Source organism: Macaca nemestrina, chromosome 6 (assembly GCF_043159975.1).
Source record: "Macaca nemestrina isolate mMacNem1 chromosome 6, mMacNem.hap1, whole genome shotgun sequence".
In the NCBI taxonomy this organism is placed as follows: Eukaryota; Metazoa; Chordata; class Mammalia; order Primates; family Cercopithecidae; genus Macaca; species Macaca nemestrina.
The window spans coordinates 101,900,970-101,923,145 of NC_092130.1; positions in this window are offsets into that span (position 1 = coordinate 101,900,970).

Sequence of the window (22,176 nt, forward strand, 5' to 3'; positions counted from 1 at the left end):
ACATACAGCCTTCCCACAGAGCAGCAAAGCACACCCTCCTGGAGTACCCTCCGTTGAATCATGCATAAGACAAACAGCCAGAAAATAATCTCAGGGAAAATCATGGCCAGGAACCTGGGTAAATTTATTTTTTGTTCTTGTTTCTTGTTTTGTTCTTTGTTGTTTCTCATAGAACAATAAAGGAAATTAAACGGAAACCACGTGTATTCGTAATTCTAACATCCTAACAAAACCACTATAGTTCTCTGAATGCTCTTATCTAGATACATGTGTCTTGACTTTTGTCCCCACTGTCAATATTTTTACAATCACTCTGCCATGTTGCTACATGGTCTTTATGGCTATGTAATGGTCATACCACAATTCACTCAGCCTCTACTTTATTGTAGGACATTTGAATTGTAAACTACTTAATTTATTTATTTTTTTTTTTTGCTGTCATAAATAACAGTGCTATGAACAGTTTTGTACATACAGCTGTGCTTTCCTTGAATTACTTCCTTATGATGCATTTCCATGACAGAAATTATAATACTGAAGAGAACGGATTTTTAAATTGATTGCTCTTCATGTATGTTTGTTATAAATCAACTTCTCAAAACCGTGTCGGATGCTTGGTTGATGTATACAACTACAGCCTCTACTTATGTGAAATAAATTGTATTCATTTATTCTGATAAATGGCTATTCAGATTCTCAAAGTAAGCAAAGACTTTTGCTTAAAACAAGTATGTAGTTTGTCCTCTAGCAGATAAAAGATGATGTTTTAATGCATGGGTAGTAAAGAGCTATTTCAGAATAATGTTCTTAAAGGCTTAACTTTGATGACTGACTCCATTCCAGGAAGGATCTAGAAGTTGCTAGTTTCTTCTAGTATCCATTCTTTCTGGCATCCCTGGTTTTATTCTGAGCAACAACATAACCAGCTGTTAATTCCCAACTTCTCTTTCAACTATGGGGTGGTGGGCAAATGAGTTTTAAGCCTAAGTCACTGGGTGGGACAGACAGCTGAGAGTGCACCTGGAAGGTAATTTACCTAGCTTGCCTTCTCCCCACCTCTCTTGCTTTTTCCTGTGCCTAGAATGTTTGTTACAGCTGAAATTTCAGCAACCATTTTAAAACCATGAGGATGGGAGTTATATGGCAGGGACAGAGTGAAAATATGACATCTGAATCATCCAAGACTATCTACCTGCAGTCTTATTTATGGAAGAAAAAACTTGGTATGTGCTTTAAGCCACTGTCATCTCAAGTCTCTATTACTAACAGCTGGACATGATCCCTGATTTACGTAATGTTTGTCTAGGACACTGGTTTTCAAACTCCAGTCTGCATCAGAATCATCTGGAGACCTTCTAAAACACAGATTGCTCCCCACCGTTCCCTCTTTCTCATTAAAGGGGAGGGAGATTTGCATCTCTAACAAGTTCCTAAGTGAGATTGATGCTGTTCTAAACTATGCTTTGAGAACCACTGTTAGGATATCTTTCCTGAACAATATTTCAATATTGCAAGCATTAGGCTGATTTAGTATTTACAATTTTGCAATAAGTATACATACCTCTTGATCCTAAGACACGATAGTTAGAAGTTCAGAAATATTTTATATGCTGTTTTATATGCTTTCTCTACATTGTTGAAGAGGTAGCTAGCTATATTTTTAAAATAATGACCAAAGTTGATGCATTTCTATAACTATAGGTCCTCCTAAAATTGTTTTCAACCACATTGCTGCCATACTTGGAACTATTTTATAAAATACAATGAAAAAGAAATGAATTTTGGAGGGTGTGAGTAACCTGAAATCATGGGGGTGAAATCTCGAGTTCAGACCTACGTGTAATTCTATAAAACAAAGATGTATGCTGGTGAGACGGCCTCTATCCAGCTAAGAAAAATTTTCCATGGGAAAAAAATTATGAACTCTAAGGAGAATACAAAGTGATGCAGGTGTAGCTCAGCTAGAGATAAAGTTTACATGGTCAGAATCGTGTAAATGTTAAATATTGACCTAATCAATGCTACTGATATAATTTACAGGGAACATGAGGGGAAAGAAAGGACGAATATGTTGGGTAGGGAGCGTGGGTGGGTAAGAAAGACATCAAAATCATCTCAATGATGGGACTAGGTAGACAATACCTGTAACTGAAAAACCAAATAAAGGAATAGAAAGATGTCACTCCAATTTGTGGAAGCAAAACCAAAAGAACCACTTCAGAGAGTTACAACTAGTCACCTCCGAGGAAAGGAAAGGAGGAATGCTGATTCTGTTTTGCAACAAGCCTTGCAACCACGTCTTTAAACTTTGAAATAAAAACTGGGGAAACAAATAATTAACTGGTAAGGAAAAAGACCTGATCTGTGATCAGACTTCTTGTAATCTAATAGCTAGTGCAAAGAACCAGAAACCTGATAAGAGTGGCTACTGTTTCTGTCCGCTCAACCCTTCTTCCATGCCAGAATCTTCAGAGCACAAACAGCCCCCTTCCCGCCCTGAGGTGGTCAGGTGACCCAAGCTGGGCCAATTACAGCCTCTCACAGCCACGGCCACGCTAATTGGTGTAAGGAGTGGGCACCTGATCTAAAGGAGGGGGCTAATCAGGGCTCTTGGGACTTTTTAAATTCCTGCCAGAGAATAAGAATCTCTTGTTCCTTTTTGTTTTTTAAATGACAGAACATAAGGATGTGGGCTTGCTAGCCCAGCACAGCTGTCTCTGTGTCCATACCCCACCACTTGGACAAGTTTGTATCAGCGAATTAATGTTCCAAAAGGAACAGGGAAGAGATAGAGAATGACAGAGGGGGTCCTCGAGATGTTCAAGGCAGTCAATCAATCATTGCTGACACCAGCTCCACCTGCCCTTAGGTTCATTTACACAGCCCCATTCAATCTCTCCTTTTTGTGTATTTACACAAGATTAAATTAAAGTTCATTTGTGGTCATAAAAACTACCTCGTAGTCATAATTCACAGTTGAATACCAAACAAAGCTTATGGAAAGTTTCAAGCAAACACAAGCAGAGAGAGAGAAGAGCATGATGAATCCCAACATCCTCATCACTCAGACCCACTACTGTCAATATTTTGACAATCCTATTTCATCTATCCACCCCTCCACCCCATTTTCCCCCAGAAATATTTTAAAAGAATTCTAGATATCACATTATTTCACTTGTTAATAATAGATTGAACCACATGAAACTGCTGTTTTTGTAGGTCAAAAGTGGTCAAATATTGCCAATATTCTGTGTTCTGACCTAATATTTCAATAGTGTCAGGTCCAAGGCCACGACTACACCAAATGTCCTGCCTGGGGTTGGGTTCCAGCCCCAGCTGAGGTCCGAGGCAAGTAGGTGGATGGGCGAATAGCTGAAAGAACTCTCAGGGGGCTGTAAGCAGGTGAAATGTAATTTTATTCAGCAGCTCTCTCAGCAGCAGCTCTCTTACGCTGTCTGCCTTTACCTCAGCTGTCTCCTCTGGCTCTGCGGCTCCTGTCACTCCCGTGCTTGCAGCTGCACTCCCTGGCCTGCAAGGCCAGCCACAGGGTCAGCAGCTTAACTGTTTCCCTCTGGGCACAAGCCGGTTCCTGGCTCCCCCTCCACCTGCCTTCAAGGCACCTGGCTGTCCCTTACAGGGGCCAGCAGTGTTACTCTTTCTCTGGGCAGCAGCACATGAGCTGTGCCGTGCCATGTCAAACTGAGCCCCACACACAGCATCAGCAGGGCAGTTATACCTTCTCCAGACAATAGGGACTCAGAGCCAAGTATGAACTTACACAAACGGGTTATATAACAAGTGGAGTATGCACCTGTGCCCTAAACTTGCTGAGTCACTCTGGCCCGGATCTCCGCCTCAGCCTATTCCTTTACCAAAGCACATCCATGTACCTTATGAGTCTCTTAACTGCCAACAACTCTTTTTTCCTAACATAACCACTAAGCCATTATCACACCTAACAAAATTAACAATAATTCCTTAATGTCTAACAGTGAAACCATTTTCAAAATTTTCCAACTGTATCAAATGTGTCTTTGAATTCACTATTGTTTAAATCAGGATCCAAACAAGGTCTACACATTAATTTGGTGAAAATAACTTTGTAAGTGATCTTACTCTCATTTAGCACTGTCACTTAAAAAGAACCTAGGCAGGTAATATGGAATGGTGGACAATCTTCAATCTACAAAATTTAGATTACAAAATATACAAGAAGCTCCTTGTATATATTACTAAATACACATATATTGCATTAATATGTTTATATATATAAAATCTTACAGATTCCAGGCATTGTGATTTTTGCTTCACAGGTTTTCTGCGTTTGCCCTTATGAAGTAACTGCCAATATCATGCCAGGAGATGAGAAAGGGCCCCCCCCCCCCCCCCCCCCCGGAGGCCAACACATATGGCCGAGGTCACCAGCTAATAACTGTCAGAACTGAGATTGGAATTTTAAGTTGTGAGGCTCCCAAGTCCAAGCTCTTCATTGCTGTGTGCAACCTGTGCTTTTTGCTCTGGTCCTGGTGAGCATTAATATGCCAGACAAATGCATATTAATATTTTATTCCACAAATGTTTCAGTCAGCTCAAGGTGCTGTAACAAATATACCACAGGCTAGATGACTTAAATGTTTATTTCTCGCACTTGTGGAAGCTGGGAGGTCTAAGATCAAGGTGCTGACAGATCTGGTGTCTGGTTAGGGCTCTGTTGCTGGTTTACAGATGGCTGTCTTCTCATTATATCCTCATTATGTCTGAGAGCAGAGATTGAGAGCAGGGTTCTGTATCTCTTCTTATAAGGGCACTAATCCCATTTGTGGGAGCTCTACCCTTATGACCTAATACCTCTCAAAGGCCCTGTCTCCTCTTACCAGCACATTGGGGGTTAGGATTTCAACACATGAATTTGGGGGAGGGAAGACAAAAACATTCAGTCTATAGCAACAAAGTACTCAGATCTTGTAGGAAAGGGGCTTATAAAAGTAAGCCAGGATTGAGGAACTGCATCCTCAGTCTCGGGGGAGTCAGTATGTAAGACCACCCTCTGCACTTCCTCTCTCTCTCTCATCATTCTCCCTCTGCATCCCCAGCCCTCACTGTGGTGCCCCTCTTCCCCTGACCTGGCTTGGCCTCTGGTCTTCCTCCCCTTACTTCCTTACTCCTAATGTTCATCCCCTTTTGCCTCTTGCTTTATCTGCTTTTCCACTCAAGTTTTTTAAACTGAACCTTAACCTGCAAACTAACCCCAACGCTGGGTGGTGGTTCATTTATAGCATTTTTTGCTCTCGTCAATTCAGACGAATGAACCCCGTACTGGTATTTCAGAGTAAAGAGTTCAATCCCCTTCCCCTGTCGGACGATCTAATTCTCTCCACTTAAAACATGTTACTGGTGGCTCACTCCTCTAATCCCAGCACTTTGGGAGGGATCATGAGGTCAGGAGTTCGAGACCAGCCTGACCAACATGGTGAAACCCTATCTCTACTAAAAATACAACAATTAGCTGGGCGTGCTAACATAAGCCTGTAATCCCAGCTGCTCAGGAGGCTGAGGCAGGAGATTCGCTTGAACCTGGGAGGCGGAGTTGGCAGTGAGCCGAGATCATGCCACTGCACTCCAGCCTGGGCAACAGAGTGAGACTCCGTCTCAGAAAAAACAAACAAACAAACAAACAAAAAACAAAAAAAAATGTTACCCCCGGTGACTCACAGCAGGCACAACATCTATGCTGAGTTGTGAGTTTCTCTGCTTACATCATGTGGTCATCACCTGGCTCGCCTAACAGTTCCCAGGGAGATGTCTGCTTCAAGAGAACAACCATAGTTGGAGAGATAGGAGGATCATCTTGACAGCACTTCACAAACTTTAACGGGCATAGAAATCTTATTTGCGGGTCTTTTAAAATGAAAGTTTTGATTTGGTATTTCTGGGATAGGGCCTGAGGGATCATGAGGTCAGGAGTTTGAGACCAGCCAAGGTGGCGGGTCATGAGGTCAGGTGTTCAACATCAGCCTGACCAACATAATGAAACCCCGTCTCTACTAAAAATACAACAATTAGCTGCGCGTGGTGACACGAGCCTATAATCCCAGCTACTCAGGAGGCTGAGGCAGGAGAATCACTTGAACCTGGGAGGCGGAGGTTGCAGTGAGCCGAGATCATGAAACTGTACTCCAGCCTGAACAACATAGTGAGACTCTGTCTCAAAAAAAAAAAAAAAAAAAAGTTACTGCCGGTGACTCACAGCAGGACAACATCTATGCTGAGTTGTGAGTCTCTCTGCTTACATCATGTGGTCACCACATAGCAGTTCCCAGGGAGATGTCTACTTCAAGAGAACAGCCATAATTGGAGAGATAAGAGGGTCATTTTGACAGCACTTCACAAACTTTAACGGGCATAGAAATCTTATTTGTGGGTCTTTTAAAATGAAAGTTCTGATTTGGTATTTCTGGGATAGGGCCTGAGGTGCTGTGTTTCTAACAAGCTCCCTGGTGGTGTCAGTGCTGCTGGTCCATAGACCCACCCCTCTTTAAAACACAATAATCTAGATCACTGGTTCTCAGCACCTGCTACACATTAAAACCCCCAGGATGCTTTTTATTAGGGTAAGTGTTGGTGCAGGGATATGTAGGAGCTCCCAGAGGATTCTAATGAATAATCAGTGAAAACCACCACATTGGAGGCTGTAGTGGCAGCAGGAATTGGGTGGCCAGTGGAGGAATCCCTGGTGGGCTGAAGGTGCGGCATGGTCACGGGAAAGTGGAGGTCCTGGCTCCAGAGGGTCTTTGTTCCTCTGCATGCCCTGCCTCCCTTCGCTGTCCCTCACCTTTGCTCTCCCTTTTCTCTATTGTCTCTGCCGATCCACCCCCTTCCCAAAGCATCTTCTCAACAAGAAAAAAAGCTGAACCAACTGAAGACCAATATTTTTCTTGGATCTATCAGAAAATTGAAGTCACAGGACAAACCACACTCTGAAAATTGGAGACACAGGCAAATAAAGAGGATCCCAGCTTACCAAGAGTGGAAGCCCACATCTGGAGCACATAGGTAGGAGCACTGAAACTGAAACTGACAAATTTCTGAACGCTCACTGTGGGCAGTGTTGAGTTAAAAATTCCAGATGCCCCAGTTCTAGGGGAGGCACCCCAGCTTTTGTTTCATCTCCAGGGGCCCCACCAAATTCTCAGGGTGAAGATTGGAGAAAAATTTATTCATACTTCTAATAGAGGAAGGGGGGAAAAGCTGTGGCTTCCAGGAAATAAATCTTTCTGAAAAAGATGTTGGGATTCAAAAACAACCGTAAATCTGAGCAAGCATGCCATTCAGCACACAATCAGCGATGATGAGTTATTAGATGCTAGGCGCCATGCTAGGTGCTGGGGATTGAGGATGAATAAGACCGCTCCCTCTCCTCCAGGAACTCTAGTCTAGTGGGAAATGCATATGTGCAAACAACTATGTCAGAGATTGTTACAGCTCCTCATGTCTCCTCTCTTCTTCTTGCATAATAATAGAACCCTCCTTTTAAGCTGAGCGTGTGTGTCTCGGGATAAAGATTACATATCCCAGCCTCTCTTGCAAGGCAGGTGTCATCATGTAAGAAGTATTGGCCAATGGGATGTAGTAGAAGTTTTTATGTGCAGCTTTCTGAGACATGTTCTTAAAATAAGAGATGTCCCAGTGCTAACCCCCGGTAACTGTGGATATGCCTTAGTTGGGGAAAGGGTCAGGCAGATATAATTAAATGAAGGGTTTCAAGAAGAGATCATCCTGGATACTGTGGGGAAAAGAAAGAGAGATCAGCCTGTTACTGTGTCTATACAGAAAGAACATAAGAGTATATATAGACATAAGAGACGCCATTTTGTTCTGTATTTGAGATGCTGTTAATCTGTGACCCTACCCCCAACATTGTCCTTGCAAGAGACATGTGCTGTGGTGACTCAAGGTTTAATGGATTTTGGGCTGTGCAGGATGTGTCTTTGTTAAACAAGTGCCTGAAGGCAGCTTGCTGGTTAAAAATCCTGCCCGTCCCTGGGCGATGGAACATCTCCGTGTAAAACCCGATTGTATGCTCTGTTTACTGAGATAGGAGAAAACCGTCTTACAGCATAAGGTGGGACTTGCTGGCGGGACTTGCTGGTGCAATGCTGCTAAGAGGTTTATGGAGATGTTTGCATATGCGTATCAAGGCACAGCATTTTCCTTTGAACTTACTCATGTCACATAGATTTTTATCCATATGTCTTACTGCTAATTTTCTCCCTAAAATGATCCTATTGTCCTGCCACTCCCTTATCTTTAAGATGGTAAAGATAATTATCAATAAATACTAAGGGAACTCAGAGACCGGTGCCGGCATGGGTCCTCTGTATGCTGAGCGCCGGTCCCCTGGGCCCACTTTTTCTTTCTCTATACTTTGTCTCTGTGTCTCATTTCTTTTCTCAAGTCTCTCGTTCTACCTAACGAGAAACGCCCATAGGTGTGGAGGGGCAGGCCACCCCTTCAGGATACAAAGGGTGGCAGCTCTCCTGCCTTTTCTTTCTACTGGCTGGAAAGCAAATATCTTGGATAATGAGGTGGAAACCTCAACCAAAAGCCTGGGTTTCTGATTATTATAAAGTCACTATACCAGCCTGTATATATGTAACTCTAAAGAGACATAGCTTGATGCACTTGGTATACTTGAACCATTTGCATGCATTCTTTCATTCCACAAGTATCTCGTGAGGGCCTTGTATGCTAGGCACTGGGCATACAGCAGCAAAACACAGCCACAGAACCTGCCCTTAAAGCCAGCTTTTTTATTTTTTGTAATTTAACAAAATACAAAAATTTTATTTTTATATAATTTCAGATTTCACATTGAAATTTTATTTATTTTTAAATTTCCAACTTTTATTTTAAGTTCAGGGGTACATGATATGCAGGATGTGCAGGTTTGTTACATGAGTAAATGTATGCCATGGTGGTTTGCTGCACAGATCATCCCATCCCAATACCCAGGTATTAAGCCCAGCATCCATTAGCTTTTCTTCCTGATCCCTCTCCCTCTTCCCACCCCTCCACCCTCCCACCCTCCAATAGGCCCCAGTGTGTGTTGTTCCCTCCCCACCCCCCTGTGTTCTCATCACTTAGCTCCCATTTATAAGTGAGAACATGCGGTATTTGGTTTTCTGTTCCTGCATTAGTTTGCTAAGGGTAATGGCCTCCAGCTCCATCCATGTCCCTGCAAAGGACATAATCTCATTCCTTTTTATGACTGCATAGTAGTCCATGATATATGTACCACATTTTCTCTATCCAGTCTATCACTGATGGGCATTTAGGTTGATTCCATATCTTTGCTATTGTGAATAGCGCTGCAATGAACATACACATGTATGTGTATTTATAATAGAATGACTTATATTTCTTTGGATATATACCCAGCAATGGGAATACTGGGTTGAATGGTATTTCTGCCTCTGTGATATTTGAGGAATCACCACACTGGCTTCACAATGATTGAACTAATTTACACTCCCACCAACAGTGTAAAAGCGTTCCTTTTACTCCACAACCTTACCAGCAGCTATTGTTTTTTAACTTTTTAATAATCACCATTCTGACTGGTGTTAGATGGTATCTCATTGTGGTTTTGATTTGCATTTCTCTAATGATCAGTGATGTTGAGCTCTTTTTCATATGTTTGTTGGCTGCATGTTTGTCTTTTAAGAAGTATCTGTTTATGTCCTTTGTCCACTTTTTAATGGGGTTGTTTTTTTCTTGTAAATTTGTTTAAGTTCCTTACAGCTGTTGGATATTAGACCTTTGTCAAATGAACAGATTGCAAAAATTTTCTCCCATTCTGTAGGCTGTGTGTTTACACTGTTGATAGTTTCTTTTGCTGTGCAGTGGCTCTTTAGTTTAATAAGATCCCATCTGTCAATTTTTGCTTTTGTTGCAATGGCTTTTGAGGCTCTGTCATGAAATTTTTAACTGTGCCTATGTCCTGAATAGTATTGCCTAGGTTTCCTTCTAGGGTTTTTATGGTTTGGGGTTTTACATTTAAGTCTTTAATTCATCTTGAGTTGATTTTTTAATATGGTGTAAGGAAGGGGTCCAGTTTCAATTTTCTGCATGTGGCCAGCCAATTCTCCCAGCACTCTTTATTAAATAGGGAATCCTTTCCCCATTGCTTGTTTTTGTCAGGTTTGTCAAAGATCAGATGGTTGTAGGTGTGCAGTCTTATTTCTGGGTTCTCTATTGTGTTCCATTGGTCTATGTGTCTGTTTTTGTACCAGTACCATGCTGTTTTGGTTACGGTAGCCTTGTAGCATAGTTTGAAGCCAGGTAGAATGATGCCTCCAGCTTTGTTCTTTTTGCTTAGGATTGCCTTGGCTATTTAGACTCTTTTTTGGTTCCATTTGAATTTTAAAATAGTTTTTCCTTATTCTGTGAAGAATGGCAATGGTAGTTTAATGGGAATAGCATTGAATCTATGAACTTCTTTGGTCAGTATGGCCATTTTAACGATATTGATTCTTCCTGTCCATGACATGAAATGTTTTTCCATCTGTTTGTGTCATGTCTGATTTCTTTGAGCAGTGGTTTGTAGTTCTCCTCAAAGAGGTCCTTCACTTCCCTTGTTAGCTATATTCCTAGATATTTTATTCTTTTTGTGACAGTTGTGAATGGGAGTTCATTTGTGATTTGGCTCTTGGTTTGCCTGTTAGTGTATAGGAATGCTAGCGATTTTTGCACATTGATTATCTAAACTGAGACTTTGCTGACATTGCTTATCAGCTTAAGAAGCCTTTGGGCTGAGATAATGGGGTTTTCTAGATATAGGATCATGTCGTCTGCAAACAGAGATAGTTTGACTTCCTCTCTTCCTATTTGAATACCTTTTATTTATTTCTGTTTGCCTGAGTGCCCTGGCCAGAATGTCCAATATTATGTTGAATAGGAGTGATGAGAGAGGGCAACCTTATCTTGTGCTGGTTTTCAAGGGGAATGCTTCTAGCTTTTGCCCATTCAGTATGATATTGGCTGTGGGTTTGTCATATATGGCGCCTATTATTCTGAGGCATGTTCCTTCAATACATAGTTTCTTGAAATAAAAAAAAAGAAAAACTTTGTTTAAACGAAGTCTTGCTCTTGTCGCCCAGGCTGGAGTGCAATGGTATGATCTCGGCTCATTGCAACCTCTGCCTCCCGGGTTCAAGCAATTCTCCTGCCTCAGCCTCCCAAGTAGGTGGGATTACAGGTGCCTGCCACCACACCTGGCTAATTTTTGTATTTTTAGTAGAGACAGGGTTTCACCATGTTGGCCAGGCTGGTCTCAAACTCCTGACCTCAGGTAATCCACCCTTCTCGGCCTCCCAAAGTTCTGGGATTACAGGCATGAGCCACCACACCCAGCCATTGAAAGTTTTTAACATGAGGGGACGTTGAATTTTATCAAAGGCCTTTTCTGCATCTATTGAGATCATCATGTGGTTTTTATCTTTAGTTCTGTTTATGTGATGAATCACATTTATTGATTTGCATATGTTGAACCAGCTTTGCATCCTGAGGATGAAGCCTACTTGATCATGGTGGATAAGATTTTTGATGTACTGCTGGATTTGGTTTGCCAGTATTTTGTTGAGGATTTTGCATCAACGTTTATCAAGAATATTGGCCTAAAGTTTTTTGCTGTTGTATCTCTGCCAGGTTTTGGTACCAGGATAATGCTAAAGCCAGCTTTTTTCTGTTCCTCTTATGAGCCAAGATATTTTCTAACTCAGAGCCTTTGTCTATGCTGTTCTCTCTGTCTAGGGCAGCACTGTTCAGTAGAACTACGTGTTCTATGTCTGTGCTGTCCAATATGGCAGCACAGACATGTAACTACTGAGTACTTGAAATGTGGCTAGTGTGACTGAGGCATTGATTTTTTATTTTAATTAATTTAGATTAATTAATGTGGCTCTACTCTACTGCTTTCCCCAAATGGCTAACTCCTTGAGGTGGCTATGGACCATGAACATAAATTCTTTGACATGCCTCCAGTTGAGAGATGGGGTCTCTATCCCTTCTCCTTGAATCTGGGTGGGCTTGTGACTGAATGGTGGTAGTGACATTATGTGACTTCCAAGGCTAGGTAAGACAAAGCCTTGTAGCTTCTGCCTTGGGCTCTTGAAGGTCATACTCTTGGGGCTCTTGCCCCCAGGAAGCTGCATCTCAGAACCCAGCCACCCCACTGCGTGCAGCTGAAGCCACACAGGAGATCACATGTAGTTGCTGCATCCCAGCCTCGGCCTACCATAGAAACTACCACCAACCTTGTGGCTTAAAATATTCTCTTGCAGTTCTGGAGGCCAGAAGTGTGCAATCAAAGTGTTGGGAGGGGACAGCAGGTTCCATGCCCTCCTAGCTTCTGGTGGTAGCTGGCAATCTTTAATCTGCCTTATGCAGAGAATCGGAATATGCCACCTAAAACATGCCACTTAGGCATAAGGATAATTTTGCGCTGAAGGCAATTGAGACACAACATATGCAAAAGGATCTCTCTATTCTCCCTGTTTCTGCCTAAAGGCAGGGTACAAATTTCCCTTTCTGAAGGTGTTACCACCCACTGCCCTCCTGCCACCCCTCCCGGCCCCACACCACTACCATATCAGGAGAACAACCGTTATCCCTGGGCACAGAACATCAGATGGAGTTCTGTCTGCGCAAACTAAATTTACCTTCCGTAAGTTTCCTCCATATATTTACCTTCCCACAAATTACTGACCCTAGAAGCCCAACTCCCTTTTCCTGTCTTGTCACTTCTCCATAAACCCATTGCTGTTTGCTTAGATGGTAATGGTATATAAGCCTGAAATTCTAACCACCCCTTTTGAGTTATTTATCACTGAGTTCTCCTTCATGCATGCATGGTGTACACACAAGTAAACTCTGTTTTTTTTCTCATGTTAACTTGTCTTCTCCAAGTTTGATTTGCAGGCCCCAGCTACTGAACCTAAGAGAGTAGAAGAGGTGTTTCCTCCCCCACACTTGGCTTATAGACATATCACTTCAATCTCCACCTCCACCTCTGTCTCCACATTGCCTTCTCTTCCACATTTCTCCTCTACTCAAATATCCTTCTCTTTTCTCTTAAGGACAACAGTTATTGGATTTAGGGCCCACCATCAATACAAGATGATCTTGAGAATCTTAATTTGATTACATCTGCAAAGACCCTTTTTCCAAATAAGTATTTCACATTGACAGGTACCAGAGATTAGGAGTTGAATGGCAGGGCACGGTGGCGCACGCCTATAATCCCAGCACTTTGGGAGGCTGAGGCAGGCAGATCACCTGAGGTCAAGAGTTCGAGACCAGCTTGACCAACATGGAGAAACCCCATCTCTACTAAAAATACAAAATAAGCCGGGTGTGGTGGTGCATGCCTGTAATCCCAGCTACTGGGGATGCTGAGGCAGGAGAATTGCCTGAACCTGGGAGGCGGAGGTTGTGGTGAGCCGAGATCGCGCCATTGCACTCCAGCCTGGGCAACAAGAGCAAAACTCCATCTGAAAAAAAAAAGAAAAAAAAAAAAGGAGTTAAACATATTATTTTGGAGTCACTATTTAGCCTACTATAGCACCTGAAATATGAGTGAGGAAGCCTGGAGATGATCCCAGCCCCAGCTGTTTGCATTACCCCTAGACATTCAAGTCTTCCTGGCTAAGACTCTAAACATAAAGCAGAGATATGCTATTTCCACCATGCCTCACTGAAATTCTGACCTAAAGAATGTTTTAGCATAATAAAATGGTACTGTTTTATGCCACTAAGTTTGGGATAGTTTATTATGCAACAATAGGTAACTGGAAATTCCTATTCATCTTTTAAGCTCAGTTCAAAAAACATGTCTTCAAAGACATCTCCTTAGCTATCTCCTCTATGGTCTAAATTATATTTCCCTCTCTTTGCTTTTCTTTTATGACACTTATCACAATTCGTAATTATATATGCACTTAGGTGTTTTGTTTTGTTTTTTAAAATGTCAGTCACCCTCACTAGACTTCTGTTTCATGAGGGCAAGGACAAAGTTTGTTTCAGTCAGCACTATATCCTATGTATGCCAGGTACACAGCAAATGCCCAATAAATATTTGCTGAATGATAGAAATTCTGGCCTTTCTGTGACTAAATCTACAACTGACATTTCCTTGTCATCTGAACTGAGACAGCTCCTGGAAAACATTGTTTATTTTGCCATTTTAGCTTCCAGACTAAATAAACTAGAATGCAACAAGTGGGAAGCAACATTTTCATTTTCTATGATTCAAACATTAGTTCTTGCTGTCCCAGTTCCCTGGATTAAGTAATTGCTGTAGTTTTCAATTGTAGTGAAAAGAAGTGAATACAAAGACAGCTAGGCTATGAGATAGCCTCTTCAGTTTTTAAGAAAGCATCTGTAAGTATACAGAAAGAACCTCAAATTGTCCTTGTGCATGAGTAAGCAACAATCTCATGAAACATTCTTTCATGAAATGAAAGATTAATGACAAAACAAAGTTAATAGGCTCTTCCTGACATCTTGATCAACAGACATCTTTTTCTAGAAAGTTCACTGGTGCAAGTCCCACTATTATTTTTGTTGGAACAATAGCATATATAGGATATAAATTAAAAGGCAAAGCATGTTAAAGGAGGCCAAAATTAGATAAAACTTATAATTACTTGTACAAATTACCACAGGGATAGAGCGTAACAGAAGTCAGGAAGCAGGTAGGAATTTTAACAGAAACTGAGCACCAGCAGTTGGCACTCCCCTGCATGGCTATCACTCTCCTCACTGTGGTTGGTGGCCTGGTCAGTGGTGAGCGAAGTATTCCTGCCCTTCCAGGCATATCCAGCTTGTACACAGTAGGAATTCTGACAAGATCTGGAATGCCCTACACGATCACATTCTTACTGTGCTTTCTTAAATTCCATATTTGTCTACCAGTGTCAGACTAATGGCCAAAGTTGTTTCCATTTTCCCTGTGATCCAGATCCCATACTCTGAACCACCTTCTTATCTAACTTGTACAAACCACACCAGGATTTCCTCTGCTTTAAATCACCCAGAGCCGGGTACCAGACAACTAAAGACAACCCCGACAGCCCAAAGCTCAGTGACATTATTTAAACTAGCCATTCCTAAGCAATCTCCCCTGCCCTGCCTTGCCTTACTTGCAAAAATGCCAATAAAGGCTCTAAACCATGCTTTCCCCTTGCTCCTGCCTCCTGACCACACCTATTGTTTCCCCATGTGGCCCAGTGTGGCCTGGCCTGCCCCCTCCTCTCAGAAACTATAAGTAATAAATTCTTCTTTCAATGGCATTAGCCTCTCCAGGTTGTCACTCAGTCACCATAAATTAAAATCCTGCGGGTACAATTGAGACAGATCAGCCCTTAGGGGCTTTGTGGTCGCTGATTCCTCTGCCCAGGCCTCTCTTCACCCTGTATCCACACTGCACCCACATGGCTTCTTCTCTCACTACATTGAAGTCTCTGCACAAGTATCACCATATCTGAGAAGCCTTCCCCGATCACCCTGCTAAGTAACTAGAAACCCCTCCTACCTCTGATGGTCTCTACCTGCTTTGTCCTGCTGTATTTTTCTTCATAGCTTGTATCACTACTTGACTCATTTTATATTTATTTGTTTTGTGTCATTCCTCATTCCCCACCTCACATAACATAAGCTTCATTAAAGCAAAACATGCTGTTTCATTAACAGCAGGGTTCCTACCACTTAGAACAATGCCTGGCACGTAGCAGGTATAAAATATATATATTTTGAGACAGAGTCTTGCTCTGTCGCCAGGCTGGAGTGCAGTGGCGTGATCTCGGCTCACTGCAACCTCCGCCTCCCGGGTTCACGCCATTCTCCTGCCTCAGCCTCCCAAGTAGCTGGGACTATAGGCTCACATCACCAAGGCCAGCTAATTTTTGTGTTTTTAGTAGAGATGAGGTTTCATCATGTTGGCCAGGATGGTCTCCATCTCTTGACCTCGTGAACCACCCACCTCAGCCTCCCAAAGTGCTGGGATTACAGGCGTGAGCCACCGCACCCGGCCAAAATATATATTTTTCAGTGAATAAACTTCATTTGTTCAGAGCACCCGGCCCATCAATGAACACATGAGTGGTCTCAATCCCCTTCAGATTTGTGACTCTCACTGGGGCTGGATATCTATAAGAAGCCAGTCCTCTGGATCAATATGACATGAATTTGTAAAAGGGAGTAAGCAGTTTCAAAACATATCCTGGGAAATCCCAGGATAAAATCCCAAGGAAGCAGTTTATGGAATCAATACTGGGGACTCCTGGGGATTAGAAAAAGGAGCAATTACCATTCCTGAACGATCTGACCATATGGTATTTCTCTAAAAATCTGCTTTGTCTTGGATTTGGGGCTCTGTGACACTAGGGGGTAAGGAAAATATTTCACTTTATCATATTGAAACAGCGTCTTGCCCTCTAATGGGGTTGAAGCAGGGTCTGGGAAGCATTTTGGTAACTGTTGGTACAGACATCTTCAGGGTGGACAGGATGCATTCCCTACAGATGGAGCCTACATTATTTATCTCTGCTAGGCAGCTCCCCAATTGTACCTCCCAGCCCAACACAAGTGCATAGTTGACACGGGCAGCCTTTCTCTCCCAGTAATAACAAACGCTGTAACCACTTTTCAAAGGAAAGCTGGGTACACCAGATGCTTGTAATAATGTATCTCAAAAGGTCGGTAAAACATTTAGGGTAAAGACAAATAAGACATTAACAATGATGACTGGAAATTCAGAGGCTTAAGAAGGAGACCATTCGGGAAGAAAGAAAGGAAATGAAGGAGGGAAGAAGGATGAAGGAGGGAAGAATGCTACTCTCTAACAAGACACAAGAACTTATATTCATCATTTGTATGCCCATTGCCTCTATGAAAAAAATCTCCCAGGGTGTGATGGCTCGTGCCTGTTGTGGGGAAAAGAAAGATCAGACTGTTACTGTGTCTGTATAGAAAGAAGTAGACATAAGAGACTCCATTTTGTTCCGTATTTGAGATGCTGTTAATCTGTGACCCTACCCCCAACCCTGTCCTTGCAAGAGACATGTGCTGTGGTGACTCAAGGTTTAATGGATTTTGGGCTGTGCAGGGTGTGCTTTGGTAAACAAGTGCCTGAAGGCAGGATGCTTGTGAAAAGTCATCACCATTCTCTTAATCTCAAGTACCCAGGGACACGTACACTGCCAAAGGTCACAGGGACCTCTGCCTAGGAAAGCTAGGTATTGTCCAAGGTTTCACCCCATGCGATGGTCTGAAATATGGCCTCATGGGAAGGGAAAGACCTAATCGTCTCCAGCCTGACACCCGTGAAGGGTCTGTGCTGAGGAGGACTAGTATTAGAGGAAAGAAGGCCTCTTGGCAATTGAGATAGAGAAAAGCATCTGTCTCCTGCTTGTCCCTGGGCAATGGAACATCTCGGTGTAACATCTGTGTGTTCTGTTTACTGAGAAAGGAGAAAACCGCCTTAGGGCGAAAGGTGAGATGTGCTAGCGCAATGCTGCTCTTTCTGCACTAAAAAGGTTTATGGAGATGTTTACATATGCATATCAAGGCACAGCACTTTTCCTTAAACTTATGTCACAGAGATCTTTATTCATATGTCTTACTGCTGACCTTCTCCCTACGATGATCCTATTATCCTGCCACTTCCCTTTTTCTAAGATGGTAAAGATAATGATCAATAAATACTGAGGGAACTCAGAGACTGGTGCCGGCGTGGGTCCTCTGTATGCTGAGCGCCGGTCCCCTGGGCCCACTTTTTCTTTCTCTATACTTTGTCTCTGTGTCTCATTTCTTTTCTCAAGTCTCTCGTTCCACCTAATGAAAAACACCCGCGGGTGTGGAGGGGCAGGCCACCCCTTCACCTGTAATCCCAGCCCTTTGGGAGGCCGAGGTGGGCAGATTGCCTGAGCTCAGGAGTCCACGACCAGTCTAGGCAACACGTTGAAACCCCATCTCTACTAAAATACAAAAAATTAGCTGGGTGTGGCAGCGTGCACCTGTAGTCCCAGCTACTCAGGAGGCTGAGGCAGGAGAATGATTTGAACCCGGGAGGCAGAGGTTGCAGTGAGCCAAGATTGTACCACTGCACTCCAGCCTGGGTGACAGAGTGAGACTCTGTCTAAAAAATAATAATAATAAAAAAAAAATCTCCCAAATAACTTTCCATACAGGGTGATTTGGAAGCCAGTTAACTATGGACTTTAAGATATTTTCCTTTACCTAACCCAGATACTCAGAACTAAAATCAGATCAATTTTTCTCTTGTCTCAGAGCTTAAAGGCATTACAAAAGCTTACTGAAATGAAGAAAGTGGGTCTGAGAGTAAGAATGTATCATCTTCAGACTGTGTGGAGGAGAGATCTGGTCACCCCCACGGAGCTGTAGTCTGCATGATATCCAGAGGGAATTCTGTAAGAATGCAGCCACGCTGACTCGTTTACCTATCACCCATGCCTCTCTGCAACTGCAGAGTTGAGCAGTTCCAACAGAGATGGCTTGCAAAATCTGAAAATATGGACTATCCAATCCTTTACAGAAGAAGATTGCTGATCTTTGATAGCTATTAAAGGAGAAAGGTTACTCATCAGGCTACCATGGTCTGCTTAAAATATTTCTGAGGACTCTGTGATGCTCTTCTTCCATTTCATTCCTTTTTTCTTAAGCAAACTCCTGAATGTAATTAGATTTTCTCAACTATGCTCCCCTATTAAGGAAAGAATGTGCAGACTTACTAACAAGAATTTCCAATCATTCTTGACAGTTATATTTCTCACTGTAAATGACTAAATTGACTTTCCAGTACAGTCTCATAAATTCACATAGGGTACTACAGTTTTCAGCAGTCCAGCATCACTTGACATTAGGCTGTCAATGGGGCAGATCTGCAGGGCTAAAAGACCAGGACCTAAACTACTGCGCCCATGGAGTCAAAGCCCCATGAGGTCTGACCTCACATAACAGTTATACTTGCGTCCTTTGGGAGATCAGGAAAGAATTTGTGCAAGGAATGTCTTCGGTATATGCAAACTTGGATTTCTAGGCCTCTTACCACCGACCTCAAGAGAATTTGCAGGAAAATAATTGAGGCTATAAGTGACGAGGAGAGACTAAAAGCTTTTGCTCCCATTCAGGAAATGATGACTTTTGTGCAGTTTGCTAATGAATCTGATTATGGCATGGGGCTTCAGTTGAGAAAATGGACCTCTTTTGCTATGACTCACATTATTTTCATAAAATTGCTGGCCAGCTTTTACCTCTTGCATATAATCTGTTGAAGAGGAATCTGTTTGCAGAAATTATTGAGAATCATCCGGCAAACAGAAGAGAACTTAGACCAGCTTGCTGTATGAGTAAGGTGGCTTTGTTTGGTGTACAGTGTTTCAAAGGATTAATATTAAACTTGTGATTTTTGCTTTGTTTTTAAGGAATACAAAAAATAAACATTTATTTAAAATAAAGATTTCTTGCTCTTACCTTTCAATTTTAAAAAATTTATTGGTCAGGCATGGTGGTTCACACCAGTAATCCCAGCACTTTGGGAGGCCAAGGCGGGCAGATCGCTTGAGCTCACGAATTCAAGACCAGCCTGAACAACATAGTGAAACTCCGTCTCTGCAAAAATACAAAACTTAGCCAGGCATGGTGGTGTATGCCTGTAGTCCCAGCTACTTGGGAGGCTGAGGTGGGAGGATGGCTTGAGCCCAGGAGGTAGAGGTTGCAGTGAGCCAAGATCACGCCACTGCACTTCAGCCTGGTAGAGCCAGACCTTGTCTCAAAAAAGAGAAAAAAAAAAAAAAAAGACCAAAATAATACATGAATAAAGATTTAAAACTCAAAAAGCACACAGCTGAGGCAAAAAATATGCTCACCTCCCCCCAGCCTTCCTGATCTCCAGTTCTCACTACCCAGAAGAAACTATTTTCAGCCCTTTTCATGATTTTTTATATCTGCCTTCATAATTCTAAATAACATGCTAAACAAAACTCCTTGCAATACAATAAAATACAGTTTGTATATTTTATTTTTGAAATCATCCCCTCGGAGTCATTCCACACTGATTGTTCCTGGGCTTGCTGCACAGCTGTAACCCCAGAGCTTCCCTTCTGCATTATTTTGGGTCTTCCCACAATCTCCTGCTAGAGGTTTCTGGTTTTCTGGATCCTGTGTCTTCCTCTGGGTGTTTCAGCCTAACTGATGGAGCACATTCTCCTGTTCCTTCATGAGAAAGAAGGAATAGAAGGTAAAATTTTTGTTACCCTGCGTGTTTGAAATTGTCTTCATTATATCCTCATATTTGGTTGATAGTTTGTCTGGGTATAAAATTATGGGTGAAAATTGTCCTCTTAGAGGTGGTGGGCATTGGGACATGGTCCTCTAGTGTCCTGTGTTGCTATGCCATTCTGATTTCTGATCCATTGTATGCTTTTGAAGTCTTCTTTTTTTTCTCAGATGTCCTAGACCTTTATCGTGGTATACCTTGGTGTAGATCTTTTTAAAATTCATTGAGCTGGGCAGTCAGTGGTCCTTTTAAATCTAGATGCCCCTGAGGCTCAGTCTGGTAATTTTTTTTCTTTTTACATAGTCTCTGCCCTTCATTTTTTTTCTATTCTCTTTTCCTAGAGACCCTTTTAATTGAAAATTTGGGCTCTCAACGAATACTGTAATAGTTTTGTCTCTTTTGTATTTTCTCTGTCTTTTTGTTCAACTGCCTGAAAATTTTCTTTAATTGTACATTTGATGCCTTCTATTGAGATTTAAATTTCTTCTAACATTTTAAATTTTAAAAACATTCTTATCCTCTGCATGTAAAAAGAAAATTATGACATCCTGTTCTTTCATGTATTGCAGTGTTTTCTCTTCAGTCTCTGAATATTTTTAATTATAACTTTTAAAATGTTTTCTTCTATTCCCTATATTATCTATTTTGTTTGGTTCCTTTTTCACCCTTGTTTTAGTCTCTATGTTTCCTTTTGGAGGCTCCCACAATCTGGTAATCCATTGCTGGAAAGAACGAGACAGGTACTTGTTCTCCCAGTGACAAGAAAGTAAAATGACACAGAAGTACCGTCTCACCATAAACAATTAGAAAACTGAAAGAAAAAAAGAGAAGAAACTTTTTTTGGATATAGGCCAGTGGGAAGCATAGGGCTGTGATCATGGAGAAAAGGGGAGCAAGTGAGGGGAGCTTTCACTACGTGGGCCTCTGCCTGGAGATAATGCCTAGACTGAGGTTCACAGAGGGTAATGTGGTTTGGATATTTGTGCCCTCAAAATCCCATGTTTAAATGTGATCCCCAGTGTTGGAGATAGGGCCTAGCAGGAGTTGTTTGGGTCATTAGTGGAGGATCCTTCATGAATGGCTTGGTACCATCCCTTTGGTGATGAGTGAGTTCTCAGTCTATTAGTTCATGCTGAGAGCTAGTGGGTTAAAGGAACCTGGAACCTTCTCCCCTCATTCTTGCTCTCTCTGTCACCATGTGACACATTTGCTTCCTCTTTGTCTTCTGCCAAGAATAAAAGCTTCCTGAGGACTCACCAGAAACTGAGTAGATGTTGGCGCCATGCTTCTTATACAGTCTGCAGAACTCTAAGCCAAATACATCTCTTTCTTTATAAATTACTCAGTCTCAGGTATTCTTTTATAGCAATACAAAACAGACTGATACAGAGGGGAAATCTAAACAGAGACTGTAGTTTGGTGAGGTCAAAGTGGCTAAATTTTTCAGGGCAGAATACCTAAAAGACAGGAATTTCACTGAATTCTGGAAATCTACATGGGGACTCTCTTGAGATTTAGGCTGAAGACCAATCTGTTTATGTATATGGTGAAGTTCCACTAGGCTGGACAAGAACAACCTCCAAGAAGGAAACAACCTCCAAGAGGGAAACCTTCAAGGAACTTTGAGACAAATAATCTCAGATATCACATAGCACTGAAAACCATTCAGGCTCCCGCCAGTTAGAGTAGAGAGGTCTTATGAATACCCAAGACCCCAGGAGGGCTGTGACTTAAAAGTAGAGCTAATTGCTTTAGGGTGACAGGCTCTAGAACTACCTTAAAAGAGAAAAAAACCTCAAAAGGATAAAACTAATCTAGAA